The 21,467-nt window shown below is 39.2% G+C and overlaps 1 protein-coding gene across 2 annotated transcripts in view; it reads right to left on the bottom strand.

The window, feature by feature from the left end:
- The window catches only part of IGSF10 (immunoglobulin superfamily member 10), a 75,731-nt gene that overhangs the window by 22,635 nt on the left and 31,629 nt on the right, over positions 1-21,467 (bottom strand). The gene's annotated exons all lie outside the window — the stretch shown is intronic.

Below are 21,467 nucleotides of genomic sequence, written 5' to 3'. Positions count from 1 at the left end.
TTCTATTCAAACTAATTCAACAAATTAGTTGCAAATTAAATAGAATACCAGGGAAATAAGAATACTCATGAAAATTTGAAAATATTAAGCAGTTATTGCTAAAATGTAAAGATATAATAATTATATTGTGGTTATTTTTAAAAGATTCCTCAACTTTGAGATATCTCCTAAAGTACTTACAGATTAAGATATCTTGGATTTCTTTCAAAACAATGCAAAGAAGTAAAAAAAAAAAAAGTAGTGGGTAGAAGTACAGGTGAAACAAGATCTGTTATTTGTTGATAGCTACTGAACTTGGGTGATGATATGTTGGGATTTTTTACACTATTTTCATTTTGTATGTGACTTAAAATTTCCATAAGTTTTTTAAAATTATCTTGATATTTCAAGTAGATTTAAGAATTCTCGAGCCTGCATTTTTCATAAGAAAGCAATATATTGAATTTATCTTTTACATTTGTAACAATTCCTTTGAGATATACTTCATAGGGCATAAAAATTCACCTCTTTGAAGTGTACATTAAGTGATTTTTAATATATTAACAGAGTTGTGCAACCATCTCCATTATATTTGCAAAGTTTTCATAACCCCAACATGAAAATTGATGCCACTGGCAGTCATTTCCCCCTCTCCCTAGCCCTAGAAAACCACTACTTTACTTTATTTCTTTGGATTTGAATTTTCTGGATATTTAATGTAAATGGAGTCATACAATATGTGGCCTTTTGTGTCTTGCTTTTTTTCAATTTGCCTAATCTTTTCAAGTCTCATCCCTGTTGTAGAATTACCAGCCCTTCATTTCTTTTTGGTGCAGAACAATATTCCATGTATGCATGTAACCTATTTTGCTAATCCACTTGTCAATGAGGACATTTGGGGTGTGTTCCACTTCTTTGGTTATTATGCGGAATATGATTTTAATTGATTTTGCATTGAAATTAAAACAATTTCTGAATATTTCAAGAGCATGGGGATATTCTCCAAGTTCTCCACTTATTAGTTGAACTTACACTTTCTCCAAAAAGAGAAAGAAATTCTAGCATTTTTTCCCCCTGATTTGACCTAAGATGTCACCTCTGTTGAAGCATGCTTTTCTGGAAGCCAAGTTCCCTAATCAGAAAAAAAAAAAAAAAAAAAATTAAACTGACAACATACAAAAGATTCAACCTAATTATTACGTTGTAATATAATCTCAAACTCCATGTTCTTCAATATTTGTTGAAAACCCAGTGAAGAGAATAAATATGTATGGAAGTTCCATGAAGGGAATGTATTCCAACCAATTTTCTGAAGACATATACTCCAAATAATGTTTTATTGAGTGAAATCAAGGGAATCACATGCCCAGACTGAATTCCACTGCATTACACAGTCCTGGTATGATGTCGAAGCACTCTATGAGCACTGACTTTGATCTTTTATAAAGATATTACTGACTTGATTTTATTATGCTCTATTTTATGAGAGGTTTTGAATAGAAATTAGATGTGCCTTGGGGATCAAGATGGTAGAGTAGGATTTTGAGTTTATCTTGTTCCATGGACAAACCAAAACTACAACCATTTGTAGAACAACTATATCTGAGAACAAACCGAAGACTTGCAGAGATTATATACAATTAAGGATATAAAGAAAAAGCCTCACCATGATGGATAAGAGGGACAAAAATATGGTTAAGATCCACAACGCCAGTGTAATGACCCATAAGTGGGGGGGGGGGGGGGGCAGTGGGTATCATAACCATCGAGGACTCCCTGAGGAAACAAAGGTTTAAGCCCCACATCAGATTGGACTCCCAAGTCTAGGGAACCCACACTACGAAGACAAGCCCCCGTAATGTCTGGCTTTGGAAGCCAGTGGGGCTTAGGTCTGTGAAGGAAACAGAGACTCTGCTCTTAAAAAGTGTGAGTGTAATCTCACTTGCTCCAAGTCCCAGAGCAGAGGCAGTAGTGTGAAAAGTGCCTGGGTTTACATGTAAAGGAGATTAATTTTAAACCATGTGCCAGAGGTGTAGGGACCTGCTTTAACATTCTTTGGGAACAGAAGTGATAGTAGGCACCATTTCTTTTAACTCCCCTTCAATCTCACTGTCCCAGGGCTGGGTCGAGAGCAATTTCTTCCCAAGCAGCATTCAAAACCAGACCTCACTGCCAGTCACATTCGAGGCCTGTACCCCCCACCTGTGCATACAAGCCAGAGCAGGAGAGTGCACACAATCCAGACAGGGATATCCCAGGTGCACCTCAGTTGGATGAACCACAGGGGTTTGAGCTATTACACCCCATAAGACACCTACATAAAGCCACTTACTCCTTCAAGACTGGGTAATGCAACTCATCAACCTAATACATAGAAACAAATGGACAAAATGAAGATACAGAAGAATATGTTCCAAATTAAAGAGCAAGACAAGACCTCAGGAAAAGACTTAAGGGAACAAATAAGCAATCTACCTGAAAAATAATTCAAAATCATGACCATAAAGATGCTCACCAAACTCAGAAGAAGACTGAATCAACACTGTGAGAACCTCAACCATGAGACAGAAAATATAAAAAGGAGCCAATCGGAGCTGAAGAATAACTGAAAAAAGATACTAGAGGGAATTGACAGGAGATTAGACACTACAGAAGTAATCAGTGATGTGGAAGACAGTAGTGGAAATCACCCAAGTGGAACAGTAAAAAGAAAAAATTAAAAACTAAATATAGTTTAAGGGATCTCTAGGACATCAGGCATACTAATATTTCCACTATAGTTGTCACAGGAGGAGGAGAGAGAAAAATGGACAGAAAACCTATTTGAAGTAGTAATGACTGAAAACTTGCTTACCTAATAAATGAAACAGATATCCACATCTAAGAAGCAGAGATTCCTAGAGAAGATCAAGACACACTATAACCAAATTATCAACAGTTTAAGAGAGAATCTTAAAAGCTGCAAGAGAAAAACAACTAGTTACACACAAGGAAACCTCCATATAACTATTAAAACTGATTTTTCAGCTGAAAAGTTAGAGGCCAGAAGGGAGTGATAGGATATATTCAAAGTGCTAAAGGAAACGAAAATCACAAGCAAGAATTCTCTACCCAACAAGATTATCAGTCAGAACTGAAGAGACAGATGGAGTTTCCCAGACAAGCAAAAGCTAAGGGAATTCATCAACAACAAACCAGTCTTATAAAAGAAATGTTCTTATGAAAGAAATGTTAAAGGAACTAATATAAGTGGAAGAGAAGAGGCCATAACTGGAAAAAATGAAATTGTGAAGGAAATGATCTCATTAATAAAAGTAAACATATATTAAAAGTAATGGATCCACCACCTACATAACTAGTGTGAAGGTTAAAATATAAAACTAGTAAAATCATCCAGACTTATAATATTAGTCAATGGATACACAAAATAGTAAGACATAAAATAGGATATCAAAATATGAAACATTTGGCAAGGTGGTAAAAATATAGTGCTTTTAGAACACCCTTGAACTTAAGTGATCCTCAACTTAAAATAGGCTGCTACATACATAAAATAACATATATGAGCCTTATGGTAACCATAAACCAAATACCTATAATAGTTTCACAAAAACAATAAAAGATATAAACATAACACTAAGAAAAGTCACCAAATGATAAGGAAAGAGATTGTAAAAAACAGAACTATAAAAAAAACAAGAACAGAAAGCCAACAAAATGACAGTAAGTACAAGTCTATGAGTATTTTTATTGATGTGTAATGTGCAGTGTTATATAAGTTTCAGGTGTACAACATATGGATTCAAGAATTTCATACATTACTCATTGCTCACCATGAGAAGTGTAGTCACCATATGGTATTATTACAATAGTGACTATAGTCCCTGTGCTGTGATTTTCCTCTCCAGGGCTTATTTTATAACTGGAAGTTTGTACCACTTTATCTTTCTTATCTATTTTACCATCTCCCTGCATACATTTCCTCTGATAACTACCAGTTTTCTGTATTTAAGAGTTTGCTTTTCATTTTTTTCTTCATTTGTTTTGTTTTTTAGATTCTACATATAAGTGAAATCATAAGGTATTTGTCTTTTTCTGATTTATTTCACTTAGCACAATGCCCTCTACGTCCATCTGTGTTATTGCAAATAGCAAGATCTTATTCCTCTTTATGGTTGAGTAATATTCCATTGTATTTGTATATACACTATCTTTATCCATTCATTTGTTGATGCTCCCGTATCTTGGCTATTTTAAATAATGCTAAAGTAAAAATAAGGGTGTGTGTGTATATATATATATATATATATATATATATATATATATATATATATCACTTTGTTTGCATTTTCTTTGGCTGATACCCAGTAGTGGGATTACTGTATTATATGGTATTTCTATTTTTTTAATTAAAAAAATTTTTTTAATTTTTTTTTTTTTTTGAGAGAGAGACAGTGCAAGTGGAGGAGGGGCAGAGAAAGAGGGAGATACAGAATCCAAACTAGGCTCCAGGCTCTGAGCTGTCTGCACAGAGCCCAACACGGGCTCAAACCCACAAACTCTGAGATCATGACCTAAGCCGAAGTCAGACACTTTAACAGACTGAGCCACGGGCACCCCATTATTTCTATTTTTAATTTTTTGAGGAGCTTCCATACTGTTTTCCACAGTGGCTGCACCAATTTACATTCTCACTAGCAGTGCACAAGGGTCCCCTTTTCTGAACATCCTTGACAACACTCACTTGTTATTTCTTGTCTTTTTATTTCTAGCCATTCTGACAGGTGTGAGGTGATATCTCATCATGGTTTTGATTTGCATCTTCCTGATGACTGGTTATGTTGGGCATGTTATATTCGGCCATTTGTATGTCTTTTTTGGAAAAAATTTTGATTCAGGTCATCTGCTTTTTCTTTTAATGTTTATTTATTTTGAGAGAGAGAGAGAGAGAATGCAAGCACGAGTGGGAGAGGGGCAGAGAGATGGGGGGAGAGAGAATCCCAAGCAGGCTGTGTGCTCTCAGTGGGGAGCCCAATGCAGGGCTCAATCTACAAATCGTGAGATAATAACTCTAAATCAAGAGTTAGATGCTTAACTGACTGAGCTACCCAGGCAACCCTGCTTTTTTAAGTTGAATAATTTTTTTTGTTGGCATTGAGTTGTATAATAAGTTCTCTGTAGAGTTTGAATTTTAACTTCTGATCAGATATATCATTTGCAAATATCTTCTCCCATTAAGTAGATTGTCTTTTGTTGATGGTTTCCTTCACCATTTTCATTTTGGTGTACTTCCAACAGTTTATTTTTGCTTTTTGTTTGCCTTGCCCAAGGAGAGAGATCTAGAAAAATGTTGCTATGGCTGATGTCAAAAAAGATTACTGCCTATGTTTTCTTCTGGAGTTTGTGGTTTTAGGTCTTTAATCCATTTGAGTTTATTTTGTGTATGGTGTTAGAAAATGGTTCAGTTTTATTGTTTTGCATGTAGTTGTCCTGTTTTGCCAAAACCATTTATTGAAGAGACTTCTCCCCATTGTATATTCTTGCCTCCTTTGTCATAGATTAATTGACCATATAAGTATGGGTTTATACTGGTCTCTATTCTGGTCTATTGATCTGTGTCCATTTTTTGTGCCAGTACCATCCTGTTTTGATTACTACAGCTTTGTAGCATAGTTTAAAACTGAGAAGTGTGATATCTCCAGTTTTATTCTTTTTCCAAATTGCTTCTTTGGCTATTTGGGGTCTTTTGTGGTTCCATACAAATTTTAAGATTATCTGTTCTAGTTCTGTGAAAAATGCTGTTGGTATTTAGACAAAGGTTGCACTGAATCTGTAGATGGCTTTGAATATTAACATTTAAAAAATTTTTTTAAGTTTGTTTATTCTGAGAGAGAGAGAGGGAAGGAGAGAGAATCCCAAGCAGGCTCTGCACTGTCAGCACAGAGCCTGATGTGGGGCTTGAACTCATGAGCCAAAATCAAGAGCTGGACACCCAACCGAATGAGCCACCCAGGCGTCCCCCATGTTATAAACATTTAATGATAGCTTCCAGTCCATTAGCATGGAATAGTTTCCCGTTTGTTGATGTCACCTTCAATTTCTTTCATCAGTGTTTTACATCAATGGTTAGAACATCAGTGTTTTTGTTTTCAGAGTACAGATCTCTTACCTCCTTGGTTAAGTTTATTACTAGTGTACAGAAATGCAGCAGATTTCTGTATATGAATTTTGTATCCTGAAACTTTGCTTAATTCATCAAGTTCGTTTTGTGTGTGTGTGTTTTTTTTTTTTTTTGGTGGAGTCCTGAAGATGTATATATAGTGTCATATCATTTGCAAATAGTGACAGTTTTACTTCTTTATCAATTTAGATTCCTTTTCTCTTTCTTTGCTGCAGCTAGGATTTCTGAAGAGTACTATGTTGAACAAAAGTGGCATGTCTGTGTTTGTTTATATGTATTAGGGATGCCAGGTATGTCTCCTGATCTTGTATAGAAGTGGTGCACTGCCCCTGGTCACCAGAGCCAGGCACTCCAGGGGTATTCTCTATGTGAACTGTGTACACCCTATGGTTTTGGCTGAACCACATTTACTTTCAGCCAGTCAGCTGCAATGACTGGCTTTGTGGGCTCAATAAGTCAGGTTTGTTCCCTGTGCTGCTGAGGGGTCTGAGGCCACCAAGTACTTACAGGTTGATGGGGTCAGCAGTCAAGCTAGCTGTCTGCAATTAGCATGTCTGCACAAGTGCACCAAGTGGCAAGGCTTCCTCGCTGCATGGCCTGTGGAAACTTTCAGTGGTCAGACTGTGTGTCTGTAGTCAGCAGCTGCTGCAAGTGTGACTGCACTGGCTGGTAGGGCCTCTCCCATAACAGTCAAAAGGTTCAGTTCCTGGATATGCTGGTATATGTTTATCTTCCCCTATCCCCAGGGCAAGAGTCCCTCTGGAGTAGCAGTGGTTCCTGATGGGGCATGAGCTGTGTTGGACGGATGACTGCCAAGGTGGGTAGGTTGAAGGGAGCGGGACATGCCATGCTAGCAAATTAGGTGAAGAGTATTAGTACTGGTTCCTGTAAGTGTCAGGCTATCTAGCGTGGGGCAGGGAAGAGGAATGGATCTGGCCAGCCTATTGTTATTAGAAGTCTCCTGAGGATCCCTGCTCCTCCGAGACACATTTTTAGATTAGAGTAAACAAATCTCCTTCACACATACTTCAGGTGCTTTTCCAACTGCTGCTTCTGTGCTGGTTTTGCGGGCCATGTTATTTATTATGCTGGTTCTCTAAAGGCAGGGATTCAAATTCCTATCACTCTCAGGCTTTGCCAGAGCCAAGTTCTGCTGATTTCAAAAGCTCCTTAAACCCTAATAGTTTTCAAAGCTAGATGTTATGGGGATTCATCTTCATAGTATATGTCCTTAGTGCCTGGAGTGCATGGTGTGGAGTTTGGCTTTCTGACCAGGGGTTTGGTTCCCAACCACATCTCCGCCCTTCCCACTTTTTTTGATGTGGCCTCCTCTCTAGAAATGACTGCAGAAGGTCTGTTTTGCTAGTCTTCAGGTCTTTTTCAGAGTTAGTTACATAGATGTAGCTGTAATTTCTGTGTCCATGTGATATGGTCAGCTCAAGATTCTACTCTGCATTCTTTTCTTGAATAAAACTCAGTAAAAATATAAATGGACCAAGGGATCCAGTCAAAAGACATAGTGTTACTAATGAATAGAAAAACAAGATCAAGGGGCACCTGGATGGCTCAGTCAGTTAAACATCCAGCTCGTGATTTTGGCTCAGTTCATGATCTTATGGTTTTTGAGTTCAAGCGCTTCACGGGGCTCTGCTCTGATAGCACAGAGTATGCTTGGGATTCTCTCTCTCCCTCTCAAAATAAATAAATAAACTTAAAAAAAAAGCCCACCAAAATCCATATGAGCCTACAAAACACTTCAAATCTTAAGACAAATCTATACACACACAAACTGAAAATGAAGGGATGGAAGAAGATATTTGTAAATCAAAATGAAAAGAAAGCTGAGGTAGCTCTACTTTTATCATAGAAGACAGACTTTAAAACAAAGACTAGACTTCCAGGGAAGTTGGCAGAGTAGGAGGATCCTAAGCTCACCCTGTCCCATGGATACACCTACATAAGGCACATATTAGTGTAAATAACTCAGAAAACAACCCAAGCACTGGCAGAAAAGACTCCACAGCTAATTATAGAGAAAAATACACCCTGAAAATGGTAGAAAGAAAGGAGACATGGTTGGGAACCAAACAGACCCACAAGACCGACCACAGGAGGGAGAGACACTGCAAGCACACAGGAGAGGAGCAGATGCCCACTATGTCAGGCACCCCAGGCAGGGAGGACCCTCAATGGGAAGACAAATCCCCTTAACATCTGGCTTTGAAAATGGGAGGTGCTCAAAACCATGAGCAAACCATAAGAGACTCTTAAATACTGAGAATAAACTGAGGGTTGAAGGGGGCAGAGGGGAAAATGGGTGATGGGCATTGAGGAGGGCACCTGTTGGGATGAGCACTGGGTATTTTATGGAAACCAGTTTGATAATAAATTATATAAAAATAAAATAAAATAAAAATCAGTGGGCTCAGTTCACCTCTAGGAGAGCAGGAGGATGATTAGAAATTGAGTCCCCACCTTAAAAAGACATCATAACAACATGCTGAGATATAGCACAGAAGCAGCAGTTTGAAAAACTTCTGGGGTATACAGAAAGGAGATTTATTTAGTAATCTCACAACATGTGCAGCAAGGGCAAGGATCTTTAGGAGATTTTCCTAAGAAAAAAAGAGCTGGTGGGCACCATTTCTCCTCCCTGGCCCCCAAGCCTGGATACACAGATACCTGCAGGAACCAGAGCAAATATTATCAAGCTTTGCTAACAGCACACCCTGCCCCTGCATTCTCCTGTGCACCTGCCACATCCAACCTGCCCTTGACAGGAGCTGTCCAAAGCAGCTCAGGTTTCTCACAAGCAGACCTGCACAAACATTGATAAGTGTGTGCCCCACCCTTGTAGCATTCTCATGCTGCTAAGCCCAATCTAACCTTCCCTCAACAGGAGTCCATCCAAAGCAGTGCCACAAATGTGGCATTGTGCAAGCAGCCTTGACAATGTCCAGAACCACTCCAAAGTGTCTCCTGATCTGGGAAGAGGAGAAGATAAGCACACACACCACCAGGTCTACTGCAGCCCCAATAAACCAATGAAAGCCTCCCACGGGACAACACAGGGAAAACAGCTTGCTGACTGGTGTGACTGCAGCCTTGGCAAACATCTGGTCTGACCCAACTCAAATGCAAAGTAGCCCCAGACTAGCCCCTTGATAACACAGGGACTAAAAGAGAGCCATTGCAGATGACTGGACTGAAGACAAATGCAACTCAGCCACAACACACATAGAGGACACCCCTGAAGCACTATGTTCTGGTGAACAGGGGCCACTTCAGTACAGGGTACTAAAGAACCTCTTCTTCATAAAGCCACTACTTTTAAAAACAAGGAACATAGATGACTTTCCCAACACACAGAAACAAAGTTAGAAAAAATGAGGAGACAGAGGAATATGTCCCAAATCAAAGAAAAGGACAAAATTCCAGGAAGAGAGGTAAACAAAACAAAGGTAAGTTATATGCCTGATAGAGAATTTAAAGTGATGGTCATAAAGATGCTTACTGCATTTGAGACAAGAATGGAAGACCTCAGTGAGATCCTTAACAAAAAGACGGAAACAATAAATAACCAATTAGAGATTAACTCATTAACTAAAATTAAAAATACATGATGGAGAGAGATCCAACATGGCAGAGAAGCAAGGGGGGACCTGAAATTCCCTCATCCCTCAAACAGCAGTGTTGAGGCCAAAGGACTTTGAATTCCAAGAGTCCAGGCTGCAGAGTGACAGAGACATCTCCAGAGACCCATGGGGACAACTTGGTGGGCCATAGGTGCGTGACTGCAAAATGGAAGAGACAAATCAGGCTGTGTAGGCACAAAGGGGAGGGATCCCCTTTTGCAGAGAGACAAAGGGAAGAGAAAGAGAAGCTGGGGAAGCATAAGACTGTATCTGTACAAGAAAAAAACCACTAACTGGGATGGAGAAAGATCCAATCTCTAACTGAGGGGCTTCCTCCAGACGGGGGCCAGCTGCCTGGTTCACGCACCTGGGGAGGAGGGGAGCCAGGCCCAGGCTCAGTGGCTAGGTCAGGGGTGCAGTCTGCAGTGGGAGAAAACAATCCCCTCCCTGGAGTGCTGTGGGAAGAAGGTATACAACTGTTCCAAGACTGCCTGCACCTGCTAGCCAGAGACAATATATTGGTGGCACAGAGCTGCACTTTCCCAGAACCAGGGCACACAGAGCAGGACCCTTTAAGATATCAGGGTTTAAATCCCAGCCGAACATGAGGGAGGGACAGGAGTTGGAGTGGGACAAACTGTGCACAGCCCTGAGGTGGCACAGACATCTCTTCCCCTCAACCAGGGTGCATGGAGTGGGGCCCTTTAAGATATTGGGGGTTAAATCCAAGTTAAGTGCCAGGGAGGCATGGGAGTCGGTAGAGTGGGACAAACCACTAAATTTTATTTTTCCCCTACCCCTGTCATTTCTCTCTTTGTATGGGATAAGGCTCTCACATAAACACTGATCTCACCCCATCATTTTGTTGTAGCTGGTGTTTTTTGTTTTTTGTATTTGTTTTGTCTTTGGTTTCTTTGTTTTCTTTTAGGGCTACTTCAACAAATAAAGCACACCTGGTGGAGGGTCCAAAGCTTCATGACAAATAGGGAGACAAAACAACCAGAGTCACAACAGCAGAGAGCAAGTAACACTCTCCAAAAAACACCTCCTGAAGGTCCAGGCCCTGGACAGTGCATGGCCCCTCTTTAATATAGTAGGGCTTGCAGGTGCAGGACACATAACAAGCTTTTGAAACACATAAGGGACAGAAAACTAGCAAAAATGATGCATGGAGGAATTCTCCTCAAAAGAAATTCCAGGAAGAAATGACAGCTAAAGAATTGATCAAAACAGATATAAACAATATAACTGAACAAGAATTTAGAATAAGAGTCATAAGATTAATCGCTGGGCTTGAAAAAAGCATAGAAGACAGCAGAGAATCTATTGCTGCAGAGATCAAGGAACAAAAACATAGTCATGATGAATTTACAAATGTTGTAAATGAGGTGCAAAATAAACTAGAGGTGGTGACAGTGAGGATTGAAGAGGCAGAGGGGAGAATAAGTGAAACAGAAGATTAAAATTATGGAAAATATGAAGCTAAGAAAAAGAGAGATAAAAAAATGCTAGACCACCAGGGGAGAATTAGAAAACAAAGGGATTCATTGAAACATAATAATATCCATATCATTGGAGTTCCACAAGAAGAAGAACAGAGAAAAAGGGGCAGAAGGTGCACTTCAACAAATCATAGCTGAGAACTTCCCCAATCTGGGGAAGGAAACAGACATTGAAATCCAGGAAACACAGATACCTCCCCTCAGATGTAACTTGAAACAATCTTCTGCACAACATATCATAGTGAAACTGGCAAAATACAAAGATAAAGAGAGAATTTTGAAAGCAGCTAGGTACAGCGGGCCTTAACTTACAAGGGTACACATATAAGGGTAGTAGCACACTTATCTTCTGAACCTTGGCAGGCCAGAAGGGAACGACAGGAAATTTTCAGTATGTTGAATAGGAAAAATATGCAGCCAAGAATCCTTTATCCAGCAAGCCTATCATTCAGAATAGGAGAAATAAAGTTTTCCCAGACAAACAAAAACTGAGGAGTTCATCACCACTAAACCAGGCCTACAAGAGATCCTAAGGGGGACTCTGTGAGTGGAAGGTTACAAGGACCACAAAGGACCAGAGACATCACTACAAGCATGAAACCTACAGACCTCACAATGACTCTAATAAACCCATATCTTTCAATAATAACACTGAATGTAAATGGACTAAATGCTCCAATCGAAAGACATAGGGTATCAGAATGGATAAAAAAAAACAAAAACAAAAACAAGACCTATCTATTTGCTGTCTACAAGAGACTCAATTTAGACCTGAGGACATCTTCAGATTCAAAGTGAGGGGACCATCTATCATGCTACTGGAGTCAAAAGAAAGTTAAATTAGCCATACTTATACAATAAAATCTCATTTTCTGATATTTTTTTAATGTTTATTTTATTTTTGAGACAGAGCATGAGCGGGGGAGGGGCAGAGAGAGAGACACAGAATCCCAAGCAGGCTCCAGACTCTGAGCTGTCAACACAGAGCCTGATGTGGGGCTCAGACTCACCAACCACAAGATCATGACCTGAGCCTAAGTTGGACGCTCAACCGACTGAGCCACCCAGGCACCCCCAGACAAACTAGATTTTAAACTAAAGGCTGTAATAAGAAATGAAGAAGGAAATTATATCCTAAATTATGGGTCCTATCCATCAAGAAGAGCTAACAATTATAAACATATATGCACATTTGGGAGCACCCAAATATGTAAAACAATCACAAGCATAAGCAATCTTATTCTTACAAGAAAGTTGTAATTGCAGGGGACTTTAATACTCCACTTACAACAATGGACAAATCATCTAGGCAGAAAATCAATAAAGAACAATGGCCCTGAATTCATCCTAAAGCAGAATACACATTCTTCTCAAGTGCATAAGGAAAATTCTCCAAGAGAGATTATATACTGGATCACAAAACAGCCCACAATAAATATAAAAGAAGTGAGATCATACAATGCAGATTTCAGATCACAATGCTGTGAAACTTGAAATCAACCACAGGAAAAAGTTTGGAAAGCCTCCAAATGAACAGAGGCTAAATAACATCCTACTAAAGAATGAATGGGTCAACCATGCAATTAAAGAAGAAATTAAAAAATATATGGAAACAAATTAATATGAAAACACCACAGTCCAAACCCTTTGCAATGCAGCAAAGGCAGTCCTAAGAGGAAAATACATTGCAATCCAGGCCTATCTCAAGAAACAAGAAAAATCCCAAATATGAAATCTAACAGCACACCCAAATGAACTAGAAGAACAGCAAAGAAACCCCAAACCCAGCAGAAGGGAAATAATAAACATCAAAGGAGAAATAAACAATATAGAATCCAAAAGAAAAAAAAAAAAAAAACGAGTGGAACCGATCAATGAAACTCAGAGCTGGTTTTTTGAAAAAATAAACTAAATTGATAAACCCCTAGCCAGAGTTCTCAAAAAGAAAAGAGAAAGGACCCAAACAGATAAAATCATGAATGAAAATGGACTTATCACGATCAATACCTCAGAAATACAAGCAATTATCAGAGAATACTATGAAAAATTATATGCCACAAACTGAACAACCTGGAAGAAATGGACAAATTCCTAGACACCCACACACTACCAAAACTCAAATGGGACGAAATAGAAAATTTGAACATACCCATAACTAGTGAAGAACTTATATCAGTTATTAAAAATCTCACAACAGATTCCTGGGCCAGATGGCTTCCCAGAGGAATTCTATCAGAGTTAATACCTATCCTTCTCAAGCTCTTCCAACAAATAGAAAAGGAAGGACAACTTCCAGACTCATTCTATGAAGCCAGCATTACTTTGATTCCCAAACAAGACAGAGACCCCGCCAAAAAGGAGAATTACAGGCCAATATCCCTGATGATCATGGATGCAGAAATGCTCAACAAGATACTAGCAAATCAAATTCAACAGCATATAAAAAGAATTATTCGCCATGATCAAGTGGGATTCATTCCTGGGCTGCAGGGCTGGTTCAGTATTCACAAATCAGTCAATGTGATACATCACGTTAATAAAAGAAAGGATAAGAATGATATGATCCTGTCAATAGATGTGGAAAAAGCATATGACAAAATACAGCACTCTTTCTTCATAAAAACCCTAAAGAAAGTCGGACTGGAAAGAACATACTTAAACATCATAAAAGCCATAGATGAAAAGCCCACAGCTATTATCCTCAATGGGGAAAACACTGAGAGTTTTCTACGAGATCAGGAACATGACAGGGATGTCCACTCTCACCACTGTTGTTAATATAATGTTGGAAGGAGAACAGCCGGAAGATGGCGGCGTAGGAGGATGCGGGGCTCACAGCGCGTCCTGCCGATCACTTAGATTCCACCTACACCTGCCTAAAGAACCCAGAAAACCGCCAGAGGATTAGCAGAAGGGAGTCTCCGGAGTCAAGCTCAGACCAGAGGCCCACGGAAGAGGGTAGGAAGGGCGGCGAGGCGGTGCGCGCTCCACGGACTGGCGGGAGGGAGCCGGGGCGGAGGGGCGGCTCGCCAGCCAAGCAGAGCCCCCGAGTCTGGCTGGCAAAAGCGGAGGGGCCGGACGGACTGTGTTCCGACAGCAAGCGCGACTTAGCGTCTGGGAGGTCATAAGTGAACAGCTCTGCTCAGAAAGCGGGAAGGCTGGAGGACAAAGGGAGGGAGAGCTGCTGAGCCCCCGGACGGCAGAGCTCAGCTTGGCGGGGAACAAAGGCGCACGCCAGCGCCATCTCCCCCGCCCATCCCCCAGCCAAAATCCCAAAGGGAACCAGTTCCTGCCAGGGAACTTGCTCGCTCCGCGCAAACACCCAACTCTGTGCTTCTACGGAGCCAAACCTCCGGCAGCGGATCTGACTCCCTCCCGCTGCCACAGGGCTCCTCCTGAAGTGGATCACCTAAGGAGAAGCGAGCTAAGCCTGCCCCTCCAGCCCCCGTGCACCTTGCCTACCCACCCCAGCTAATACGCCAGATCCCCAGCAACACAAGCCTGGCAGTGTGCAAGTAGCCCAGACGGGACACGCCACCCCACAGTGAATCCCGCCCCTAGGAGAGGGGAAGAGAAGGCACACACCAGTCTGACTGTGGCCCCAGCAGTGGGCTGGGGGCAGACATCGGGTCGGACTGCGGCCCCGCCCACTAACTCCAGTTATACACCACAGCACAGGGGAAGTGCACTGCAGGTCCTCACCACGCCAGGGACTCTCCAAAATGACCAAACGGAAGAATTCCCCTCAGAAGAATCTCCAGGAAATAACAACAGCTAATGAACTGATCAAAAAGGATTTAAATAATATAACAGAAAGTGAATTTAGAATAATAGTCATAAAATTAATCGCTGGGCTTGAAAACAGTATACAGGACAGCAGAGAATCTCTTGCCACAAAGATCGAGGGACTAAGGAACAGTCACGAGGAGTTGAAAAACGCTTTAAACGAATTGCAAAACAAAATGGAATCCACGATGGCTCGGCTTGAAGAGGCAGAGGAGAGAATAGGTGAACTAGAAGATAAAGTTATGGAGAAAGAGGAAGCTGAAAGAAAGAGAGATAAAAAAATCCAGGAGTATGAGGGGAAAATTAGAGAACTAAGTGATACACTAAAAAAAAATAATATACGCATAATTGGTATCCCAGAGGAGGAAGAGAGAGGGAAGGGTGCTGAAGGGGTACTTGAACAAATTATAGCTGAGAACTTCCCTGAACTGGGGAAGGAAAAAGGCATTGAAATCCAAGAGGCACAGAGAACTCCCTTCAGACGTAACTTGAATCGATCTTCTGCACGACATATCATAGTGAAACTGGCAAAATACAAGGATAAAGAGAAAATTCTGAAAGCAGCAAGGGATAAACGTGCCCTCACATATAAAGGGAGACCTATAAGACTCGTGACTGATCTCTCCTTTGAAACTTGGCAGGCCAGAAAGGCTTGGCACGATATCTACAGTGTGCTAAACAGAAAAAATATGCAGCCGAGAATCCTTTATCCAGCAAGTCTGTCATTTAGAATAGAAGGAGAGATAAAGGTCTTCCCAAACAAACAAAAACTGAAGGAATTTGTCACCACGAAACCAGCCCTACAAGAGATCCTAAGGGGGATCCTGTGAGACAAAGTACCAGAGACATCACTACAAGCATAAAACATACAGACATCACAATGACTCTAAACCCATATCTTTCTATAATAACACTGAATGTAAATGGATTAAATGCGCCAACTAAAAGACATAGGGTATCAGAATGAATATAATGTTGGAAGTCCTAGCATTGGCCATCAGACAAGAGGCATCAAAACTGGCAAAGTAGTAGTCAAACTTTCACTTTTTGCAGAAGACATGATACTCTACATGGAAAACCCAAAGACTCCACCAACAGGCTGCTAGAATTGATACATTAATTCAGCAATGTTGCAGGGTAAAAAAATCAATGTACAGAAATTGGTTGCATTTCTATACACCAATAATGAAGCAACAGAAGGATAAATCAAGAAATGGATCCCATTTACAATTGCACCAATAACCATAAAATACCCAGGAATAAACCTAACCAAAGATGTGAAAGATCTGTATGCTGAAAATTATGCAAAGTTTATGAATGAAGTTGAAGACGACACACAGAAATGGAAAAACATTCCATGTTCATGCATGGGAAGAATAAATATTATTAAAATGTCAATACTATCCAGAGCAATCTACACATTCAAAGCAATCCCAATTAAAATTGCACCCGCATTCTTCTCAAAGTTAGAACAAACAATTTTAAAATTTGTATGGATCCACAAAAGACCTCGAATAGCCAAAGTAATACTGAAGAAGAAAACCAAAGCAGAAGGCATCACAATCCCAGACTTTACTCTCTACCACAAAGCTGTAATCATCAAGACAGTATGGTATTGGCACAAAAACAGACACATACACCAATGGAATAGAACAGAGAACCCAGAATTGGACCCACAAATGTATGGCCAACTAACCTTTGACAAAGGAGGAAAGAGTATCCAATGGAAAAATGACAGTCTCTTTAATAAATGGTCCTGGGAGAACTGGAGAGCAACATGCAGAAGAATGAAAGTAGACCACTTTCTTATACCATACACAAAAATAAACTTGAAATGGATGCAAGACCTAAATGTGAGACAGGAAACGATCAAACCCATAGAGGAGGAAGCAGGCAACAACCTCTTTGACCTCAGCCACAGCAATTTTTTACTTGACACATCTCCAAAGGCAAGGGAATTAAAAGCAAAAATGAACTATTGGGAGCTCATCAAGATAAAAGTTTCTGCACTACAAAGCAAACAATCAACAAAACTAAAAGGCAACTGACAGAATGGGAAAGATATTTGCAAATGACATATTGGATAAAGGGTTAGTATCTACAAAGAACTTACCAAACTCAACACCCGAAAAACAGATAATCCAGTGAAGAAATGGGCAGAAGACATGAATAGACACTTCTCCAAAGAAGACATCCAGATGGCCAACAGACACATGAAAAGATGCTCACTGTCGTTCCTCATCAGGGAAATACAAATCAAAACCACACTGAGATACCACCTCACGCCAGTCAGAGTGGCTACAATGAACAACTCCAGAAACAACAAATGTTGATGAGCATGTGGAGAGACAGGAAATGCAAACTGGTGCAGCTGCTCTGGAAAACACTGTGGAGCTTCCTCAAAAAATTAAAAATAGAACTACCCTATGACCCAGCAATAGCACTACTAGGAATTTATCCAAAGGATATGGGAGAGCTGATGCACAGGGGCACATGTTCCCCAATGTTTATAGCAGTGCTTTCAACAATAGCCAAATTATGGAAAGAACCTAAATGTTCATCAAATGATGAATGGATAAAGAAGATGTGGTTTATATATACAATGGGATACTACTTGGCAATAAGAATATAATCATGCCATTTGTAGCCATGTGGATGGAACTGGAAGGTATTATGCTAAGTCAAATAAGTCAGTCTGACAAAGACAGATATCATATGTTTTCACTCATTTGTGGAACTAGAAGACGATGGAGGAAGGGAAGGAGAAAAAATAGTTACAAACATAGCAGGAGGGAGGCAAACCATAAGAGACTTAAATACAGAGAACAAACTGAGGGTTGATGGGGGGATGGAGGAGAGGGGGAAATGAGTGATGGGCATTGGGGAGGGTACTTGTTGGGATGAGCACTGGGTATTGTATTTAAGTGGTGAACCACACCAATCTACCCCCAAATCAAGAGCACACTGTACACACTGTATTTTAGACTATTTAATAACAAATTATATTTTAAAAAATACACATTTTAAAAAAATATATAAAATAGTGGGCTAGAGGAAACAGAAGAACAGATCAGAGAGCTGGAAGACAGTAATGGAAAGCACTGAAGCTGAACAAGGAGAATGAGAAAAGTATTATAAAAAAGTAAGTTAATTCCCTGTTTCTGGATGGGGGGGTCTGTTTGGTCTTAGAATGTTTGGAAAGAGCTGAATTGTAGAGGGTAAAAATAATTTGATGTTTTGTTGTGTGGTTTTTTTTTAACTAAAACAGATCAATTAAAAAAAAGAACATAGGTTAAGAGAACTCAGTGACACCATCAGGCATAATAACATTCACATTATTGGGCTCCCAGAAGGAGGAGATCAAGAGAGAAGGAGGCAGCGCATTTATTTGAAGAAATAATAGCTGAAAACTTCCCTGATCTGGTGAAGGAAACAGGAATTCAGATCCAGGAGGCACAGAGAGCCCCCCAAAATTAACCCAAGGACATCCACACCAATACACATAGTAATTAAAATGTCAAAAATTAGTGATAATTAGGATTTTGAGAACAGAAAAAAAAATTACATACAAAGGAAACCTCATAAGACGATCAGTTGACTTTTTAGTAGAAACTTTGCATGCAATAAGAGGGTAGCATGATACACTCAAAATGCTGAAAGGAAAAATATGCAGCCATGAATATTCTATCCAGCAAGGCTATAATTCAGAATAGAAGGAGAGATGGAGTTTCCCAAACAAAAGTTAAATGAATTCATCACCACTAAACCAGCCTTACAAGAAATGTCAAGGGGATTTTTTGAAAAGAAAGATTATAAACAGAAGAACATTACAAAAGGAAAAAATTTCACAAGTACATATAAACATAGTAAAAGTAATATATTAATTACTTCTAAAACCAATATGGAGGCTAAAGCATTAAAATCAAGTGTATAAAAAAATCAGATGAGAAAATCAAAATAAGAGGATGTAAAGTCTGACACTATATACCTAAAATGTAGGGGAGTAAAGATTTAGTGCTTTTATAATGGTTTCAAACTTAACTATCAAGTTAATATAGACTGCTATATGCATAAGATGCTATATACAAACCCTATCACAACCACAAATTTAAAAAATCAGTAATAGATATGCAAAAAATAAAGGGAAAGGAATCCATGCATATCACTAAAGAAAGCCATCAAACCACAGGGGAGCAAGAGAAGAAAGGAACAGTGGAAAACTACAAAAGCAATCACAAAACGAGTAACCAAAAAATGGTAATAAGAACATACCAATCCATAATTACTTTGAATGTAAATGAACTAAATGCTCCAAAAGAGAGAAGGTGACAGAATGGATTTAAAAAAAAAAAAAGCAAGACCCAACTATATAGAACCCACAGATACTCATTATCAACTTAAAACATAGGCAGTTTGATAGTGAAGGAATGGGGGGACGCTTGGGTGGCTCAGTTGGTTAAGTGTCCAACTCTTAATTTTGGTTCAGGTGATGATTTCATGGTTCATGATATCAAGTCTCACATCAGGCTCTGTGCTAATGGTACAGCGCCTGCCTGGGATTCTTTTTCTCCTCTCTCTGCCCTTCCTTTGCTCATGCTCTGTCTCAAAACAAACAGACAAAAAAACAAACATTAAAGAAAAGAGAAAGAGAAAAGATGGGAAAGCATTTATCATGCAAATAGAAATGAAAAGAAAGTTGAGGTAGCAATACTTATATGGAAATACAAAGGATTATAAGAGATTATGAAGGTTTTTTTTTTCTGCTAACAAAATGGACAACCTAGAAGAAATGGAGGAATTCCTGGAAACATATAACCTCCCAAAGGTGAATCAGGAAGAAAGAAAAAAAAAATTTCCAAAATTAAAATTAAAATTTTGGGATACCTGGGTGGTTCAGTCAGTTAAGTATCTGACTCTTGATTTCAGCTCAGGTCATTATCCCATGGTCATGGGATCAAGTCCCATTTGGGCTCTGTGCTGGCAGTGCAGAGCCTGTTTGGGAGTTTCTCTTTCTCTGTCTTCTTTGCCCCTCCCCAGCTCTCTCTTTCAAAAATAAATAAACATTTAAAAAAGGAAGAAAGAAAATTTGAACAGGCTAGTTAATCTGGCTCAATGCCATCAGCAAAATGAAATTGAATAATAAAGAAATTCCCAAAAAACAAAAGTCCAAGACCAGATGGCTGCACAGGTGAATTCTACCAAACATTTAAAGAAGAGTTAATACCTATTCTTAAACTATTAAAAAAAGAGAGAGAGAGAAAAGAAAGCTTCCAAATTCATTCCGTGAGGCCTGCATTACCCTGATACCAAAACCAGACAGAAAACTACAAAAAAACAAACAACAATTAAAAACCTATAGGCCGGTATTCTGATGAACATAGATAAAAAATCCTCAATAAATTATTGGCAAACTGAATTCAACAATACATTTAAAAAAAATCTTGCACCACAATTGAGTGGAATTTATTCCTGGGATGCAAGGGTAGTTCAATATTCACCAATCAACCAACATGATACATCACATTAAAAGAGAAAGGATAAGAGCCATATGATAATTTCACTAGATGCAGGAGAAGCATTTTACAAATTACAACATCCATTCATGATAAAAAAAAAAAACCTTCCACAAAGTAGGTTTAGAAAGAACACACCTCAAAAGTATAAAGGCTAAATATCATACTCAATGGGAAAAAACTAAGAACTTTTCCCCTAAGGTCAGGAATACAATGATGTCCACTCTCACCACTTTTATACAACATAGTATTGGAAGTCCTAGCCACAACAATCAGATAAGAAAAAGAAATAAAAGACATCCAAATTTGTAAGGAAGACATAAAATTTCACTATTTGCAGATGATATAATATATATAGAAATCCCTAAATATTGCACCAAAAACCTATTAGAACTGACAAGTGAATTCAGTAAAGTCATAGGACACAAAATTAGCATATAGGAATCTGTTGCATTTCTACACACTAATAATGAAGTAGTAGAAAGAGGAATTAAGACAACAATCCCATTTACAATTGCACCTAAAATACTAAAATCCCTACATATAAAATTAACCAAGGAGGTGAAAGACCTATAGTCTATAAACTACAAAATACAGATGAAAGAAATTGAAGAGGACACAAAGAAACAGAAAGATATCTCATGCTCATGGATTGGAAGAGCAAATATTGTTAAAATGCCCATCCTGCCCAAAGCAATCTATAAATTTAATGCAATCCCTATCAAAATAGTAATAGCATTTTTTCACAGAACTGTAACAAATAATCCTGTAATTTGTATGGGACCACAAAAGACCTGAACAGCCAAGGCAATCTTTAAGAGGAACAAAACTAGGGGCATTACAATCCCAGATTTCAATATACACTATAAAG

This window comes from Panthera onca, chromosome C2 (assembly GCF_046562875.1).
Source record: "Panthera onca isolate mPanOnc1 chromosome C2, mPanOnc1 haplotype 2, whole genome shotgun sequence".
In the NCBI taxonomy this organism is placed as follows: domain Eukaryota; kingdom Metazoa; phylum Chordata; class Mammalia; order Carnivora; family Felidae; genus Panthera; species Panthera onca.
The sequence above is the reverse complement of the archived record's forward strand: the minus strand, read 5'-3'. Positions and strand labels throughout refer to the sequence as shown.